The sequence below is a fragment of the Labrus bergylta genome, chromosome 12 (genome assembly GCF_963930695.1).
Source record: "Labrus bergylta chromosome 12, fLabBer1.1, whole genome shotgun sequence".
Taxonomy (NCBI): Eukaryota; Metazoa; Chordata; class Actinopteri; order Labriformes; family Labridae; genus Labrus; species Labrus bergylta.
Window position 1 is genome coordinate 9137155 of NC_089206.1, and position 18530 is coordinate 9155684.

Here is an 18530-nt window from a genome sequence, read left to right on the forward strand (position 1 = left end):
CTGTTATGATTGGGCGGATGAAATGATCTTAAGTATAAACACCTAAATCTTACTGGTGAGTAAACTGTCCAAATTTAGAATTTAGGTTCAAACTAGGCTACATTTTAACTTACACTTAGCTGGTGCAACACATTGCTAGTTATGACCTAGTAACCATTGAAATGATGAATGTCATCATCACCACTTAAGAATAATCTTTGCTTTTAATTGACGTGTAGACGCACAGATATTATTATTTTTGCATAAGAAAAGACATTTAAAGGAGCTGACCGTAACACTAACTTATTGTTATGCAAGAACAGCTTTTCTTTACTTTTAATGATGAATAAAGCTGAAAATACAAGTTGATCATTGGATTAGTAGATAGAGAAACACAGTGATAGGACTCCCCTGTGATAAAATAGGTAAACTTGGACTCAGCGAGACTGTTTCCAATATTTTCTTACATCCTATAGGCTTAACAATTGAAATAAAAATGATAAGATTAATCAGTGATGCACCATTAGTAAATTACAAATAAAAACTGGATTTTCATGGTAACAAAGAAATGAACTGATTGGCATAATTAATGGCAAATTGAGTTCATGAGAGACTGATGTATAGATGATTTAGAGCCACATTCAGATCTTTTATGACATTGTGTAATGGGAAGGCCCAGAGCGAAGACTTGTGCATCCCATGAAAGAATCAAGGTTTTCCATCTATTTCGTTTCACCGTAGACTCATAAACTTGTGATTTGCCTGAAAAGGAGAAGGTGGAAAAAATAGATTTCACCATCAGTCAAAAAACATAAAATTGAAAGTCACTATAGGAAAGGCCAAGGCCACTATTAAGCTGTGACCTTATATAGAATTTGTACCTATGTCATAACATGGACCGATTATGCAGGAATGTAGATCAGATATAGTGTACAATGCTGTGTATGTATTGTGAGTTTCATGAGTAATCAGGGGAGCCGCAGCCTCAATCTCAGTTTAACGGTGGATCAATATGGTCAGCTACACTTGCAGTAGCCTTGAACAAATTGAGAAAATATCATGCTATCTATAAAAGCTGACAGAATTATGAGCCACTCTAAATGAAAAGCAGAGCCAGTGAAACTATCTTAGTATATAATTTACTGTAGGGGGTAAAATTGGGACCTGGGTGATCACTGATAAGGCACAATCATTAGCCTTGTGTTTGCTAAGTGAATCCCCTGCTCTGCACTATTAGCAACACAGCAGTATATACAAAATCCTTTGGTCTGTTTTTCTCTGTGATATATAGAATACTTCCCTGGGAAGAAATTAACATTCTTCAAGTTCTAATAAAGACTCTCCTCCCTGCTGCTAAGTTCCCCCGACTATTGCAAAGTAATTCAGGGTTATAATGGAAAAACAGGTCTCGAAACTCTGGGCTCTTGTTTATTCTGTTCAAGCTAAAATCTTAATTTTCCAACTCTGTTCTTGGCAAACTCATACGACCACAATAATAATGGAAAAAACGCCCTGGCTTCTTTTATGAGGTAATCAATCAGTTAGTATTGAAATCTACATCAGGTTCAAGCAGTTAACTGTAGATGTTTTGGTTTGAATTAATAGCTGTCAACTGGCTAATACACTTATTAACCTTTTTATTGTTGAGAAGACAACTTTCAACAAGCAAACTGGATATGAATTTTTATATTGTAACAGTGGGTTAATTTCTAATGTGGAAGAGAGAGAGAGAGAGAGAGAGAGAGAGAGAGAGAGAGAGAGAGAGAGAGAGAGAGAGAGCTGATACGCTGCACCTACATTGACATCATCCAGACCTCACTGAGTGCACAGATTTGTAAAATTGTGTGCACATATTTTCCATGCAAAACCGTGGGTATAGATTTGCAAACAGCTTTTTGTCTTTTTTTCTTCTGTGCAACACACAAGAAGTTCCACTGTGACCCTGTCAGCACAACAGGTGAGCCTTGAGGGGCTTGTTATCAAGAAGCAGAAAAAGTAGAATTATGAGTAGAATTATTTTCAATCTTTCAGAGTCTAACATCATTGTGTAAAGAATCTCCACAGAGACATACCAACAACTCTACTGCCATCTTCATATAACACTCCTCCTTCCCTTTATTTCAGAACGAGATTTCTTATTAAGAGTAAATTCTGTTTCTCATTAAATATAAAGGATCTTACGCTTTAACAAGAAAAAGTGTGTGTGTGTTTATATATATATATATATATATATATATATATATATATATATATATATAGAGAGAGAGAGAGAGAGAGAGAGAGAGAGAGAGAGAGAGAGAGAGAGAGAGAGAGAGAGAGAGAGAGAGTAAGGCAACACTGGACTAAGTACAAAACTTTCTGCCCCTGTGAGTCATTAAGAGTCGCAGATGTGTCTAATTATGGGCCCATTTCTTAAATGACTGAAATGATCCCTTGGGCCAAGAAAAATCCAAAAGCACCAAGCTGTGCTATAGAGAGCCAACTCATTTTATGACTTTATTTGACTAGGTTATCATACAGATTTGACTTTTTTCCTCAGAACAAATTCTGGCTTGTCAAACACAGGTGTGTTGGGCCACGCAGGCTTAGGACAGTCAAACAATGGACTTGGGCCTGCACCTCTGTAAAAGCCTCATTTGAGTATTCACTGAGATCACAAAGAGGCCTAAAAGGACTCTTAATCCCAGAATCCCCTGCGGTACTTCACACCTACGCGTGAAGTAAAGGGGGGACCGGAACCTCTCTCTCCTCATTGGAGGGGACCTGAGATAGACCCCCCATGGAGCAGGCCAGGCTACAAAACTCCAAGACTTCCATTGTTCTTCCTCTTTCCACGTGCTGACTTCTAGTGCTCGGAGACCCAAGCTCACCTCCTGTTTCCTGCAACAATCTTCCTTTGTTTTAAATTTTGGCGCGCAGGTAATCCGCGGCCGGCAGTGTTCTAAATTCCGAGCTCGGATTGTCCAGTGAACGCATCTCAGTTTCTCGGAGAGCGTCAGACTATAACAGATTATCAGAAAGATAACGGTCTTATTCCGTCCTGCAACGAAAGGACATCAAAGGACATCTTTCCACTCGACGGAGAACCAACGAAGCCGCTCTCGCCGTAAGGGACCCTCGTCGCCATCAAACGCCTCTGCACCAGGACGGACAGAAGATCTGCTCCATTGCCGGACTCTTTTCCTTTCACCAATCGCGGACAAAGCGATTCACAAGTGAGGCTTAATTAGGTCTGGGCAGAATTAGCTTTAGAGAGTGTTTTTAACAATTGTTGAACGAAGCAGAAACTATAATTTTTATCTTTGTTGGACCGCTGCGTCCTGAGTTTTAACTGTTTAAAACTCTTGTTGTTGTTTCGGACCGCTGCGTCCTATATGTGTTTAGTGTAACAGCGTTATAACCGGGTATTACTCTTCTGATCAGAAAGGCCAGTGTAAGCCGTATTAACTTGAATCCGGCCATTGGTTTGTTTCTGTGAATGAAGGGAATTACTCCGAGTTGTGGCGCGGGAGTCGGACTGTGATCCGGCCTCTTCAAGCACGCATTTCTCTTTTATTTCCCCTTCTACGAACATACACACACACATATTCCTGTGTAAACGTACATCTGTAGACCAACTCCACCACCGCGCCATTACGCACATAGATCTATACACTCGCGGCTATCCAGACGCCTCAGAGACACAGATCGTGTAGGGCCGAACTCGGTCTCTTTTAGACATTAAGGCCACATTTAGGTCTTTGTTAGGTGTGTGCCATCGGAAGGGCGACCACGTGGGACGAAGTAATCTTCCCCCCCCTTTTCTCTCCCTTTCATCCACACACGCACCCAGGTCTTTGTTAGGTTTGCGCCATCGTGAACGACCACGTGGGTACGAAGCCATCTCCCCCCCCTTTCTACACACACACACACACACACGCACGCACGCACGCACGTGTTAATAGAACAATTCCTATCTGCAATAAAACCAAAGGGAAATTGAAGGTGTAATGTGGGGAATCATCCAATGAACACCTACATCAAATATTAACGACAAGTATAAATTTTCATTGAGTTAGTCTCTGTTGCTTAATTCCTTAATTGCTTGATAATGTTTGTTGCTTAGATTAGTTTATAATAGTTATTTGTTTGTTTGATTAAGTTCATTGATTTTGGATTGATGTTGCTTTGTTTAAATAAATTCTGTTATAATTTAAGAGAGCAGTTGTTTGTGATTACTGGTGTATTTGCATTGTGGTTTAAGTGCGAAGGCTTTGTGTACGGATTTCACGCCTTCAATGTTTTAAATATAGTTATTCATTATTAACAATATTAGTAATTAAATAACTAATTTGAGACTGATTTGAGTGATTTTTGGTTATATTTACCTGATTACAGGTTGGTGCCCCAAAACGAGATTAAACATAGTTTAATGATATTTTATTTATATTATTAATAATTAAGTATAATTATTAAAGAATATAACCAAAGTTGACTTGATACAAGCCCAACAGGTGTAAGCAAAAACATGGCTCTAAAGTCTATTTAGGTGTCTCAGAAAGGAGTAACAGTTGAATTATAATTAGCATGAATCATATCAGGGTCCTGGGACAGAGACACCTAATTACAATGTGGCCCTGATTCATTTTATTCAACACACCTGTGATTTTCAGACTAAGACATGTTCATTTTTTGTTACCGTGCCACGTCTGACCACCATTACTGTCATAGTACATTGACATACATGTCATGGTTCAGGATGAACAGTTCCGCAGTGGAGAATTCCCATAGCAGGAAACTGATTGACTTGTCAAACAGGCAAAGGCTCACTTTGACTGCACGGCGGTCCCCAAGGGCTGTTGATGCAAACCCAGTATATAAATAAAACTGTTAGCTTTCCCCAATGTTGACTGCATGCTGTCAGAGAATCACGTGCCACTGGAGATATACAGTAAATCTGGCAGGACCCGGTTTGAGATCATTCATCAGTCATAATAAATTAAACCAATTACCAGTTGCCTGCCATCATCACTTGATGTGAGACAGTGGGGAGAGAACAGAAGTTAATTAAGACAGAAAATGGTTAAAGTCCCCTGGCAACAGACCTGACAGAGAAAGATGTTTACTGGCTGAAATGCATTTATTCTTCAATCATGGCCTTTCTATACAAATATCTTAAAAAGGAAGGTAGTGAATGTTTATGAAGGTAAAAATCAGTTTAAGACAAGGATTGGTGATGCTGTGACAAAATAATAATAATACATCGTGTTTAGACGGATGGGACGGGCTTGCGTATAAATCTGTTTAAGTGAATGACTAGAGAAAAGAAGAATAACATAGCCTACTCACTGCTTATTTGAATGCTGCATAAGTGTCTTTAGATCATGGTCATTTCATGTCAATTTATGTGCAATATGAAGATATGAGTTAACCAAAGTGTGCTAACACTCGCCTGCTAACACAACAATGCAGGAGACAGTCAATTGCAGCTCGAGGCAAGAAACAATTTGTCCGCTGCTTGCGCTTAACGGTGCTTAATTACGGTGCATTATAATTGATAACTGCATTGTGAGAGAGGGATTGGAGATGTGCCGCTGGAGGAGAGCTGAGGATTCAGAATAGCGGAGGTGTCGCCAAACAGCAGTTTGTTTTGGTTTCATGCTGGGAGGCATCTGGTTGATCAAAAAGATGCAAATTCTTCTTTTAAGGCAACAAAAAAGGGCCAAGAGAAAAGAATACAGGCACAAGTTAGGGGAAAAGGTGGGGTTTTTTAAACAAAGGTGATAAAAAATATAATTATTATGACAAACATCCCACTAATATAAAAGCCTTTAGTGTTGTTCCAGCAACATCCAGCCTGGTGCTTAATGTCTCTAATTCTCTGTTAACCCAAGCTGCTCTAAATCAGCGTAACTCACACAGTATGCAATGAGAGGCTAAATCAGAGTTCCTCTTGGAATTTCTCATGTATGGTTTATCTGCCCGGGATACATTGTTCTCAAGATAATTTAAAACAAATTACCAAGAAAACGCTGCATCTTTCCAACATTTTGCCAATTAAATGTCATACCATACCATATCTACATCCCCATTGGGCAAATTAATAAGTACTGTTCATGATGTCATTTGGGAAATATAAGCTCTGAAAATAAAAAGGTTTTCCTCATTTGAAGGAACACTTTAATATATCCACTCTGCTGCTCTAACCAGCAAGGTTTTTCTTTTATTTTGTCCCCAGGAGAAAACCAATAGATGTTGGTGAGGCATTCGTTTCTTCCTGAATGGTGTGAAGAAACTGGCTTGATACTTATGGTTAGTATAGGTTAAATTTACTACTTCTGCATTTCTGTTGGGTCATAAATTACATAGTGCTTAATTAATGAGGTTAAAAAAAAACATATTTTCCTTTATCTTTGTGGCCCAACTCTGCATGGCTATCCTTTTTTTCATTTTTCTCAGTCTCAGGTTGTCCCAGCCGCTGCATGTGGTGTTTCATTAATCTTAACTCCATGAACATGTTTCTCACTCTGTGTGACGGATGCGGCTCCTGTCAATTGAAGTCTGCACTAGACATGGGTTACCTGAGCGATGGAGCTAGAAGACTGCAAAGCTCTGATGACAAAGGCAATGAATCTAGGCCAGATGAAGTACCTGTTTGCCATGTAAGGCTGTATTTTCAATTTATGTAAGAAATGTATAATGTTGGTATATGCTGAAGAGCAATTACAGCTTCATATCCTTATGGTATTATTCTATTATTGTATTTTTTCTGCCTTTATTTAACTGATGTACATATGTTTGATTTTTAACTTCTTGTTATTTTTAATAATTATATTCCTGTTTCCTGTTTTCTTGAGCTGTTGTCATGAAAAATTCCCCCATGGGGGATCAATAAAGTTTATCTTTAAATATATATTTAAAATGAACAAGTTTGCTTTTATCTTTGTTTTGGCGTAGGTATCTTTTTATGACATTGATGTGAAATGCTTCTATCATACTGCATGTATTTTACTTCTAACAGTTTTTACAAACTGCTTAAAAGAAGGAAAAATAAAACACAGAAGACATCAAGGGAAAATTTCCTGGGTAGAACAATAAATCACATTGACAACATTTACACTGCTTTGTGGCCCATTACAGCAATGTCTGTAGCAGGAATTTCATTTGGACCTCCCTTGACTAGTCACAAAAAGGCAGTAATCACTATGAAATTATCTTCCTCTAGTTTAGTCTCAAGAAATGGTCTGCCGTCTCAACTGTGTCGTTTTTCTAGTAAGGGTGACAGTTTTCTCAAGGGAAGTAGTGTTGAGGTGGAAAATACAACAAACCTCAAAGACCAAACATGCACCTTTAACACTGGGTGTAGAAGGTACAGTAAACTTTATAATAAAGCCCGCACAATAATCACAAAAGGCACAACTAAACTATGCAAAACACTGAACTGTTGTGAATTGGCCAAAGAGCACTATAATGTTTTCAGAATTCAATAACAGTGCTTCAATTCTTCATTATCCAGTGTGAAAAACTTAACTGACAACTGAGCAGAGGCTAAATTGGCTGTTCTATTAATTAGGGCCCCACCAATTTGGGGATTTTGGGCCCGATACCTATGTTAGGGAGAAGGAAAATTCTACACCTTTATATCGGCCAATATCTTTCTTGGATCTATCTTCGATCTTTGGAGATGATAGATATACACATTTATTACATTGATCCCTCAAATACAGTCATCAAACACTTGTGGAAAAGTCAGACAGGATGGCCACTCAACTGGAGAGTAACTGCGCATATACAGTACGTGCATCACCCACTTCACACACTGGAGAGTGATAATGCTTGATTTAATCCATATAGCACACTCTGCTGGTGAAAGAGAACTGCTAGTGTAATGATACTCAAATTAAATGCTATTTGACTGGCCAAGAAATCGAATAATATCGACACATATCTGCGATAAAAGTAGGCGATACGGATAGTCACTGGATATGCTGATATTGGCCGATATTATCGACTGGCTGATTAATCGGTCGGGCTCTACTTTTAATAAACTTATTCTAACAACTATTTCAATTATAACACTTCATTGTAACCTTTACTCTGATGTTTGATAAATGTGAGAATTATAATTGAGTTTTACTCCTGAGGTTGAAATGACAGTGTGTTACATATAAAGGAAGAGGGGCCAACAGATGAACAGACCATCGTAGGATACATTTAGGTACCTTCGTAAAAGTCAGTTTTTAGGCAATGCCTGAACAATCCAATCAGACAGATCAGTGGTAAACCCCGTCTCTGGACCAGAAAAGCTGGTCTCTGTACTGTAAAATTGTGACACTTCAAGTATACCCCTAACAAAGTGACTGACATATTTGGACAGCAGCAGCCATAGAGTGTGCACCATAAACAGTGAAACATTTCAGATATGAGCTACTCAAGCTGTTCATTTTAAGGGAAAACATTAATAGCTAATGCATGTCACAAATGATTCTCCCCCAGGAAGAAGTGGCTGTTCATTTGTTTGAACAAGAACACCAGCTCTTCCTCATGAATGTTTAAAGGGCTTGTGTGTCTGAAGATGACAAGGGATATTCTAACACCCATTGTTTGTGTACAACAACAACTACACTGTGATTAATACCAACAAGTTGAGCAGTTTATGAACGTGCTCTATCAAACGATGGGATGGAAAAGGTCTGCACATTTGAATCTCATAATTGAAATTCAAATGAGAACATATCTACGACAAACATTTAAATCCCCCGGGAGGAAACTCATTATGCGTAATAGCAGCCTTTCTTGGACTTCCAATGATCTTAACAAACTGCAAGACAGCTTAATGGACCCTGTTGAGGAAAGATAAATATTTCATCAGAAAAACACTGGGCCCCCTCTATATAGTACTGATTTGTGAAACCACCAAAAAACGCTCACCTGTCATTCTATGTTACATTTAATACCAACAGTAAATGTGGTAATTATTAAGGAACCTTTAATCGTAATTGAGGAATACAATTATCAAAAATGTAAAACCCTCTGAAACAACGTCCCAAAGTCATGATTACGCTGAAAACAACGCACAGAAAAAAAGGCTTTGGTCAATGTTGTAGGGGATCAAAATCGTATCATGATCAAAATCAAGCATTTTCAATACACACACATGAAAAAAGCTTGAATTTCAGTAGCAAGGGGAGGTTGCGCTTCACTGATGAGGATTCTCAGTAGACTGCTTAGCCTAAGTTAAAAAATGATCTAAAAATATTAGGGCAGTACGTCTCATCTCATAGGACTAATTCTACAGGTGAGAAATAGGGCTGTAGTCGACAGAAGAAAAACTTGGTCGACTGAAACGTCAGCATTATTTGCCGAGTGTGGTTAATGTTAGCAATGTTAGCACCCTACATGCAAGTTTTGGTGATCAAAATACTGCCAGACCATGCTGCTCCCATCTGATGCTAGCCGCTATTTATGGTTGTTTACATCTAGATTATAGAGCATGAAGAGCAGGCCCGTTTGATGGGACTACAGCCAGTCTTTGGCTACTGTCCTAGCTTGTGGCATGAGGCTGCACTACAGATTGGCAACATTTGACCAGAGGTGAGGGCCAACATATAAAAATGTTAATAATTTGCTTCACTGACTAGTTTTTAGAAAGCCAACTAGCGTGGGTTAAGATGCTTAATAATTAAGTCGGCTAGTCACGCACAGCACTAATTTTTACATCAGTGTTTATCTACTTTAATTAGGGTTAAGGATCATAATTTTTCCTCCATTACAGTCATACAGTACACAGAAAGAACATATTTCAGTGCAGCACAACACATTATAGCACAAGGGGAAGATTCATGTGTACAATACCATCAATTCTTGCACAATAATAACAGCATGTCCGCGCTGACAGGACGACTTAATGGACCTGATCACAGGATGGAACCCCTCATTTATCTCCAAGTGTGCACGTAAGAATGTGTGGATGTTTGTGTGTGTGTTTGTATGACAAAGCAACTGTGTGCACATTAATGTGCATGCCAGGTGGATGAACGCCATGCAGGTAATAACACTGCACAGTCTGTGTTTGTAGCCTTGCAGTAGTCTGTTGTCTGCGAGGAGATGTCAATCAAATGTGAACATGCCTTGACAGGATTTTTCTTGTAATATTCTCGCTGTTATTTTTAACCAAAGCTGTTTGTGCTGTCGATTCTCTGCTATGCCTCGCTGCCTGGTATGCATATAATCATCTTCCTAGAACATTTGAACAGACTAAGGTTGAACCAGATATACTGTTCATTTAACACTGAAAGTATTTGTATGCATCACATGCACACATACATGTCACACACATGCTGTCTATCTTTTTTCAATTTATAAATGTTGCTATCATTTTTTTTGTGTATGTGTGTATGGTTGCTGCCACCCTGGTGACACTATTACAGCTCATGATTTAGGACCGTCAAGACTCAGTGTCATTATTCTTCTCATACACACCAGATACTCTGCTCGTTCCTCTGCTTCACCTGCCCCACAATAGGTATTTACGTGTTCGGTTAGCTGTGCTACTGAGGAGGCTGGCCCATATGTCTCCCTGAACCCTCTGAATAATTTAGCCCAACAGCCATTCCTATAAAAACCCCATCTATATTAATGAGCAGCCTCCAACCATTTGGATCACTGCATGAAGGTTGTGGTTCCCTCCATCATGCTTGAAGTATCGTAGAAGGCCCGTCTTCAGCAGACTATCTCAAACAGTGTATAGGAAAGAAATACAGTAAGAACTGGTCTGTTTGATTTGAAAATTAAACCCTCTTCCATTGGTCAACCACATTTTGCTTTTAATCAATGTCTCAAACATAAAGATCCTCGTCTACACAATTCAACCCAATGTGAGGCAGCTATATCTTTCACCAAAAAGGTTGGATTCGAACCCGTTTCTGAGCTTAAATACAAATTCAGCCATGTTGGAATTGAGGTTTACTCCCATGGCTGAGTTGAAATTTTCGCTGGGAAGCCACAAGAGCGTTAATGTTGTGGCGAGGTGACCAGTTACTTAAAAAACTAAACTGAAATGGCTTTTGCCTTGGCTGAATGAAAATTGCACTTTGTTATTTCCACTCAAACTTTGGGGATTTATTATTATTTGTGCAACTTTGGGTAGAAACCGATCTAAACTAGTTTGTAAGTGGTTAAACAGGTATAGATGTGCAGATGCCCCAGTGACAGTTGAAAATGTCCCCTTTTACTGATAGGCTACCTCTGCTTCACAAATGAGCATACTTATTCCACAGGATTTTTTTTTCACAGTCTACCGGCGTTCTTAAGTGTTGATGAGAATCTAAAATATGAAGCACAATCTTGCTGAGATTTCAATGTTGTGAAACATTCATAACTTGTCAAACACTTGAGGCTAAGACGAGATAGCCCCATTACAGGATGGACTGCTGGTCATGGTGCAGGGGCAGTAAATAAAGTGAAGAAGACATGTTTTGCTTATCCAATGTTTGAGGCAAAAGTGACAAATTGAAGCAGCAACAATATTTTATTAAACAGATGAGGGAGGAATTTAATTCCACACTCGTGTCTCAATCCATGAAAAATATGCACTTACCCAAAGTAATTATGTGCACCTGAATCTACTTGAACAAAAAAGGGCTCATGTTGTATTTTTCTCTCCTGTCACAGAATAATATTTAGAGCTTTTTAGCTACACAAATGACATCCGGCTCATTACTGTTCAGTGTAAAAGGACAGGAAAATATTCAAACTCCCATCAACAATTCAGAGTGATGAAAAGTTAATCGATCCCACATTAACAAATTCCCTTCCTGTTGTAAGTCAATCAAACCTTGCATGTTTATCTTTCATCATCCTGTGTTAGTCTCAGGGCCTGATTTACTAAGATCCCAATTAAAGAGTACTAAATTGCGTGTTCATTTCAACAAATTGCACGTTTGGTTGGTGGCCGTTTTGCAGGTGATCTACTAAGTAAATGGCACCAGGTGCAAACCTTGTGGAGGCAGTACTATTTAAATTAGGTTGGTTGCGTGTTCTACTGGTTTAAGTCATGGAGAGTTTGGATGGAAAGCAGGATGACTGCAAGCACAAAATAGGTATCAGTGGAAGAGCCATTAAACGTACAGTATTTGAGTTATAGCAGATAAAACTGAATATTACAAAAATAAAATTTAGCTTACAAAAAAACCTTGGCATTAAACAGGGCCTCTCTTTTCTTCCCTCCATCTTTTGAAGATGAGTTGTCACACATTGCTCAGGCGCGACACTCGGCACAATGTTGCGCACAAGACAGATGGCCAGTGCTGTGTCTGATTGGACATAAATGCCCTGGCAAGCGGTATCGAAGATGGGGGTACAAGCAGTGGTGAGGTCCCCCCATCCAAGCGTAGCAGAGGCAGGCTGTAGAGGGAGGAGACGCGCGCACTGAGAGGAGCGCACCAGAGGGCACGAGCTGGGGGAGAGACGTGCAGCCCGAGAAAAAAGGAAATCCCCCGTTTAAAATATAATGTTTGCAAAATGTGGGAAATAGGAAGAAATAAATGTCAATGTTGAAATTCTTTAGAATGCAGAGGCTGTGAATGTTCAGTTTTGTTGGCAAAAATAACAATATAGTTTAATCATGGTGTTTCCTGCTGTCATTCCAAACATTAACATGCTTGGGGAATAATGCGATCTATATGCCTTCTTTGATTGTGCCTATGTCTCCTCCTAACTTCAATAACAGCAGCCTGTTGTGCGTAACACTGGTATCCTGGGTTAGCACGTTCTTTTCAAAAGGTGTTAAATACAGACAGCGTCACAATCACCGCAATTTTTGCCAGGTTTGGTAAATCGCAATGCGTATACTAACTTAAGTTCTTTGCATTTTCTCCTCCCAGTATTTTGCACGCTAGGGCAGAAACGCCTCATATTGCATATTCATTAAGGCAATCATACTAAATGGACAATGCGTGTTGTTTTGCTCATATGAAAGACGCAATCCTTTAGTAAATCAGGCCTTTAATACGTTAGTTTTTGAGCTAAATATCACAGTTTACAGAGCTTAACAACAAAAATGTAAGTGACGGCTGTTTACAAACGCGCTGTATTAAATAATTTTTTTATATTGGCCTGTGAAGTACTGCTGAAGGATCAACAGATTTCCCCCATTGATGCCTTTATGATGTGTCGGGCTCAAACAAAGCTTTGGTATGAAGCCATTGTGGGGGGAAATCAGCTATTGATCACAACCAGTTGGTGAATTGCCTTGAAATGAAGATTAAAGAGCAGCACCGTGCAGAATTACTCTAACTGCCCTACCCTTTCTCTCTCTCTCTCTCTCTGTCTGTCTCTCTCTCTCGCTTGTTCCAATAAACATTCAATAATACTACACCATTCCTCAGCAGAGCATCTGCTGCCACGGCTGCCCATTTGTCTTTATGGATAGTAATTCATTTTCTGAGGGGAGCAGTGCATGGCTCAAACTTTCATCAGCAGAAGTGTGGTTTTTCATTTGAGAGTAAATGAAATGAACATAATGAAAAAGGCAAGAAATAAAATGGAACAAAAAGAAAAATGAAAAACTCCTGATGGCACACCACAGAAACTCCTCCCGGAGTGCTGTGTTAAACCAAAAGAATGGCTTTGAGCATGGAGCTGTTACTCACTGTCACGATGCAACAGCTTGAGTGGAAGTTGCGTGGCTGAGATCCAATGAAACAGTTTGCATTCCTGTCTACCACCTGTCCTTTCTGTGCTATGCTGACATATCTATTAGAAGAATATAACCCTGCCCTGGAGATTATTTCTCAATGCAATTTGGAATCTACAGTGAGAGTAAAACTGCTGTAATCACCATGCTGTGTCAAACACACAGAACACAGAGACTGGCCTTCATTCTGATGACTAAAACTACTGTGACCAGAATTTCCTCTGGAGGGACCACACTTTACATCGAGAACTTACCTCTTGTCTAAATGCCATCCAGTTAAGGTTTGTATCTTGTTGTAGCTGTACAACAATTATGGTGAAAAGGAGCTTTAGGAGGGTGATCAGTAATGGTGGTATCATGGAGACCTGCATGCAATACCCCACTCTCTCTCTCCTTTCTCTACTCGGTTTCTTCCCCCCCCCCCCCCCCCCCGATTATTTTATTTCAATTAATTTTACCCCAAACAATATTCACATTGCAGACAAGACAGTGCCAACAACAGTAACATACATCTTTAAAACATCTTTCAGCGACACCATAGAATAAATAAAACACACACAACAACAACAAACAAAAAAACACACCAATAAAAAATAATAATAATAATAATAATAGTAACAATTCAATAAAATTAGGATTCTCTCCTCGGTCTCTGACTCTATCCACTGTCCTATCTCTAAAATAAAGGGCCTAAAAAGCCCCACAATAAATCTTTAAAAAAAGAACTACAAAGATTGAAAGAGAGGAAATATGACACAGATTGCTCTCGCAATCTGTCATCAGCAACTTTGCTTAAGCCTTTACAATCTAAGGAAACAGTACACCAGTTCTACACATTTGGTATCACATTTGGTAGGCTATAAAAAATAATCCCATTGTAATTAAAGATCGCTATTTCAGGCGTAAACTTCATCAACGTGCAATGTGTCCAAATTTGACAGGCTGACCAGTATAGAGCTGTTAGTGGTTTCGACAATAAACCACTGTAGAAGTGGAGTTCATGGTGTCATTATGAGGTCTTTAGATACCGTTCTCAAATAAGGAGCTCTTCACTTATGAATAAGCCTGTTTAATGTGATGAACCATCTATTTTTAGTGACTTCATTTGGGACATTTGAAAATGGTAATCTTCTCTACAGGCTTCACAAGCAGGAGAGATAAAGTGACATTATTCTGACGCTTCTCAGCACGACACAAGCTGCCAATGAGTAATGTGTGCTACCTCTTTATATTGGAACTACACACATTGACAAAAGCGATCCTTGAGAAAAAGATCCATGGCCCTTTTCAATTTCATGCTGATAAACGCCAACCTAATCCTTTAAACAGTTAATAAAAGGAAAAATGACTTCTCATGGCAACATAACCTTCGACTCACAGCAGGATATGAGACATTTTCGAGGCTTTCAAATTGTAATATGTTGACAAAACAACTAAAATAAATATGAACTTCTCAATGACCTTCGTCTAAACTGTTTCCAAATTGCTACTTGGTTATTTCTTATTATTTGAACAACAAAATATTTGTTCCTTTAAGGTATAGTCCAAAAGGTTAAAGGCTCTCAAAGATGACCATGATAAAAGAGCAGGATTGTGAAAATGAGTGATGGGCTCCAGTTACGATTGATCATTTATTTTTATCATGATGATATGCCTGTAACAAATGTGTTAATAAGTAGGGCCAGACCAATATGGGATTTTAGGGTCTGAAACTGATATCGATATTAGGGAGAGAAAAAATCCCATATATCACTTTCTGAGATCATTCTTCGATCTGTAGAGATAAATACATTTATAGTGTTGATCCCTCGAATGCGGTAATTAAACTCCTCGTAGAAAAGATATATAACAAATACGAGATGGTCGCTCATGGTCATTCTTAAAGTATACATTTGCATTTCAATTCATTTCTAATTAACTAGTCTTTTTAGATTCTGTGATTTAGTTTTCCTGGGTAAATTTATTGTGCCATAAGATGTATCCTGTGCAATAAAAGCTAAAGTCTACACTTCATATTCACTTAGCATCTAGTTGGAAACAACTCACCAATAAATCACATAACTTTATGTGGAAAGAAAAAAGGTGATTCTCCAGATGTTGCATGTAACAAGACAACCTGTTGATTAGAAATGAATTATTAAAAGAAGAATTAAGTGGAAATAAAAGCAGAGGTGTACTTGGTAGTTTTCAAGAATGCCATATCTGGACTGAGAGGAAACATGCATATTTATTGTTGTTCAAAAAGATATACGTATGAGGGATCAAGAGGCTTTAGAATCCATTGTGTAGCTGCTGGTGGATTAGAGTGTGTTTGCAAAGCCAGTCTTGGCCCTGAACTCCAGGAAAGAAGAGCAGATGAGATGTCTCACCACATGTAGCAAAATCAAATACAACTGACAACGGCACACAAGAGAACTCCCACCTGGGGCTTAAGACAGCACAGCAAGAAACGAAGACACACATGCTACCTACAGCTAAGCACACAGCAGCTTGAAATCTACTGTTAAATCAACAGAGAATAGACTTGCTTGACACAGCTCATTTCATATAAAAATATATACATTTATTTTCATCTATGGCCTTCATTCATCCCTGACTACTCAAATTAACGTGATGTTGCTTTTCTTTTTTTTAACATTTTGGAAGCTATGATTCAGCCTGACTGTTCTGATATTTTATGTATAGACATGTAATCAGCAAAAATGACAAAAAACATGTCTAGGCATGTTCTAGCAGTACTGTTTCATTTCTTTAATGCATGATCAGGTCACAAATACTGTACTATTATGAGCCAAATGAACATTTGAAGACTTAACCCAACATACCACAGTAGAAGTATTCCTTTTCATCAAAATGCATGAAGGGCAGGGTTAAATAAATTTACAACTTCATTTTTTTATACATGTGGTTTACGCTCTTTGGTTGGAGTGCTTAGGGCTTGTTTGGAGCAAGGTCTTCTTTTAGATTGAATAATGGTTTTCAGCACAGGGAAAGATTCCAAGTCCTGCCAATAAAGTGGGGGTGGTATATCATGGTCCTCATTAAGCCGAGCTATTATGAACCTGCTGGTGCACAGTGCAACAAGACAGGTTGAAAAACTGTCTCTCTGGGCTTCCATTTCTCTGCCCTGGGTGAACAATGCAGCTATCCTCTTCTCCCTTTGATATTTTTTCAGCAGCACCAATAATAAAAGGGTTGTATATTCAAGCTGTGACATTGTTTAGCCATAAACCATCTGCTCCAGGTTTCTGTAGATTTATGTATTTAGAGAAGCACAAGGGAGGACTTCCTGCTTTTGAATTGATCTTCATTATCACATTTCAATGGAGGCACTTTATTTTCTCAATACACAGAGAAAACTACTGTATTTTGTTTTGTTTCCAATTTTTCAAACCAATGAGAGCATGTTATGTATTCTGCATTTTCATTTCTAAAATGTGCAAAATACAACTGGAATTGATTTTGATGTATTTGCCGCAGATTGTACCTCGTTTCAACGACTTTTTTCATTACATCCCAGTAAATAAAAAAATCTATTGAGCCATGCACTTTACTTAGCTTACATGCAATACATATAACTGAATAATGTGAAAGTTCATCCTCTTAGTTGCATGTCTGGAGCAACTTAGAAAAAAAAGGTACAGTACATACTTTAAATTTTTTGGAAACTTTTGAACATTTTCTAAAAATTACATTTTCAGCCAGTGGCCCATATGGACACATTTATCTAAATAACTGTCCCTTGACATGCCAATGTATCTTAGTAACAAGCGATAATACACAATGATACACTTTATAATGATTCACAAAAGAGACTTGTGGAAAAAAACTCACTCTTTGGTTAAGACCGTGAATAAAGGAAGCAGAAACATCATAGATTGAAAAGGCTCATTATAATTTACAAACCTTCAACTTGAACTTAAAATATGACCATATAGCAGCTTACCACGGACGTTTGTTACTATTGTTTCATGATGGTCAAGAATACACTCATAACATTACTAGCCTGTCACACCACCCATTTGCCTTTGTATTTATAGAAATAGAATCCTTTTATTCCTTATAATGTGTATCAATGCTCTCAGTATTCAACATTAAAACAATAGAGGGACTGATATGGTGGTGGATAACCAGATGGTGATGGAGGAGGTAAGACGAAGCTCAACAGTGGTGGAGTAGAAGTGAACAATCATAATCTTTGACAAGGATGATAGCCTGATCGGAATAAGTGGCACTGAGTTATATTATTAGTAATCCAACATAAGATCTTTTCAGTGTTGAGTTATAAAAAAACGTTCTCATTGAAGCAGCTCAATCTGCATAGATGGAGAACAACAGTGATGATCCAAATGATGCTGGTGTCATCTGCAAACTTGAATCTCAATGGGCTTATGAGGAGAAGAGGAAAAATAATGACACATGGCTTGAGGAGACCAAGTCTGAGATGCATTTTCCTGGCTAAAATAGTTGTCTCCTTTGGTAAAGGATGCGGTGAAGTGCAATATTTCTGCAACTCAACAGACCTATGAATGCAGGGCTACAGGAGTTGGTTTTCATGGCTCTGTGAAGGGACCGCACGAGGGGTTCAAATTCAGGGCTCTGAGGTTAGTCCACATCATCATGTAGAACTCCAACAAGTCTAGTTACCTTATGATTAAACTTGTAATTAACATGACCTGTATGATTGAGAACCTACACAGACATCAAGGATAGACCTTATTCTGTGCAGTTTGGTATACAATATACACTACCTATTAAGAGTACTGTTTTAGATGACTTGCATTCCCAGATCTAATAATACCCTGTAGACGTGTCTCTGATATGTGGAACAGTCTTATTTGTCATCTTTCTTTGGGTTGTATAACAAAGCAGTCAG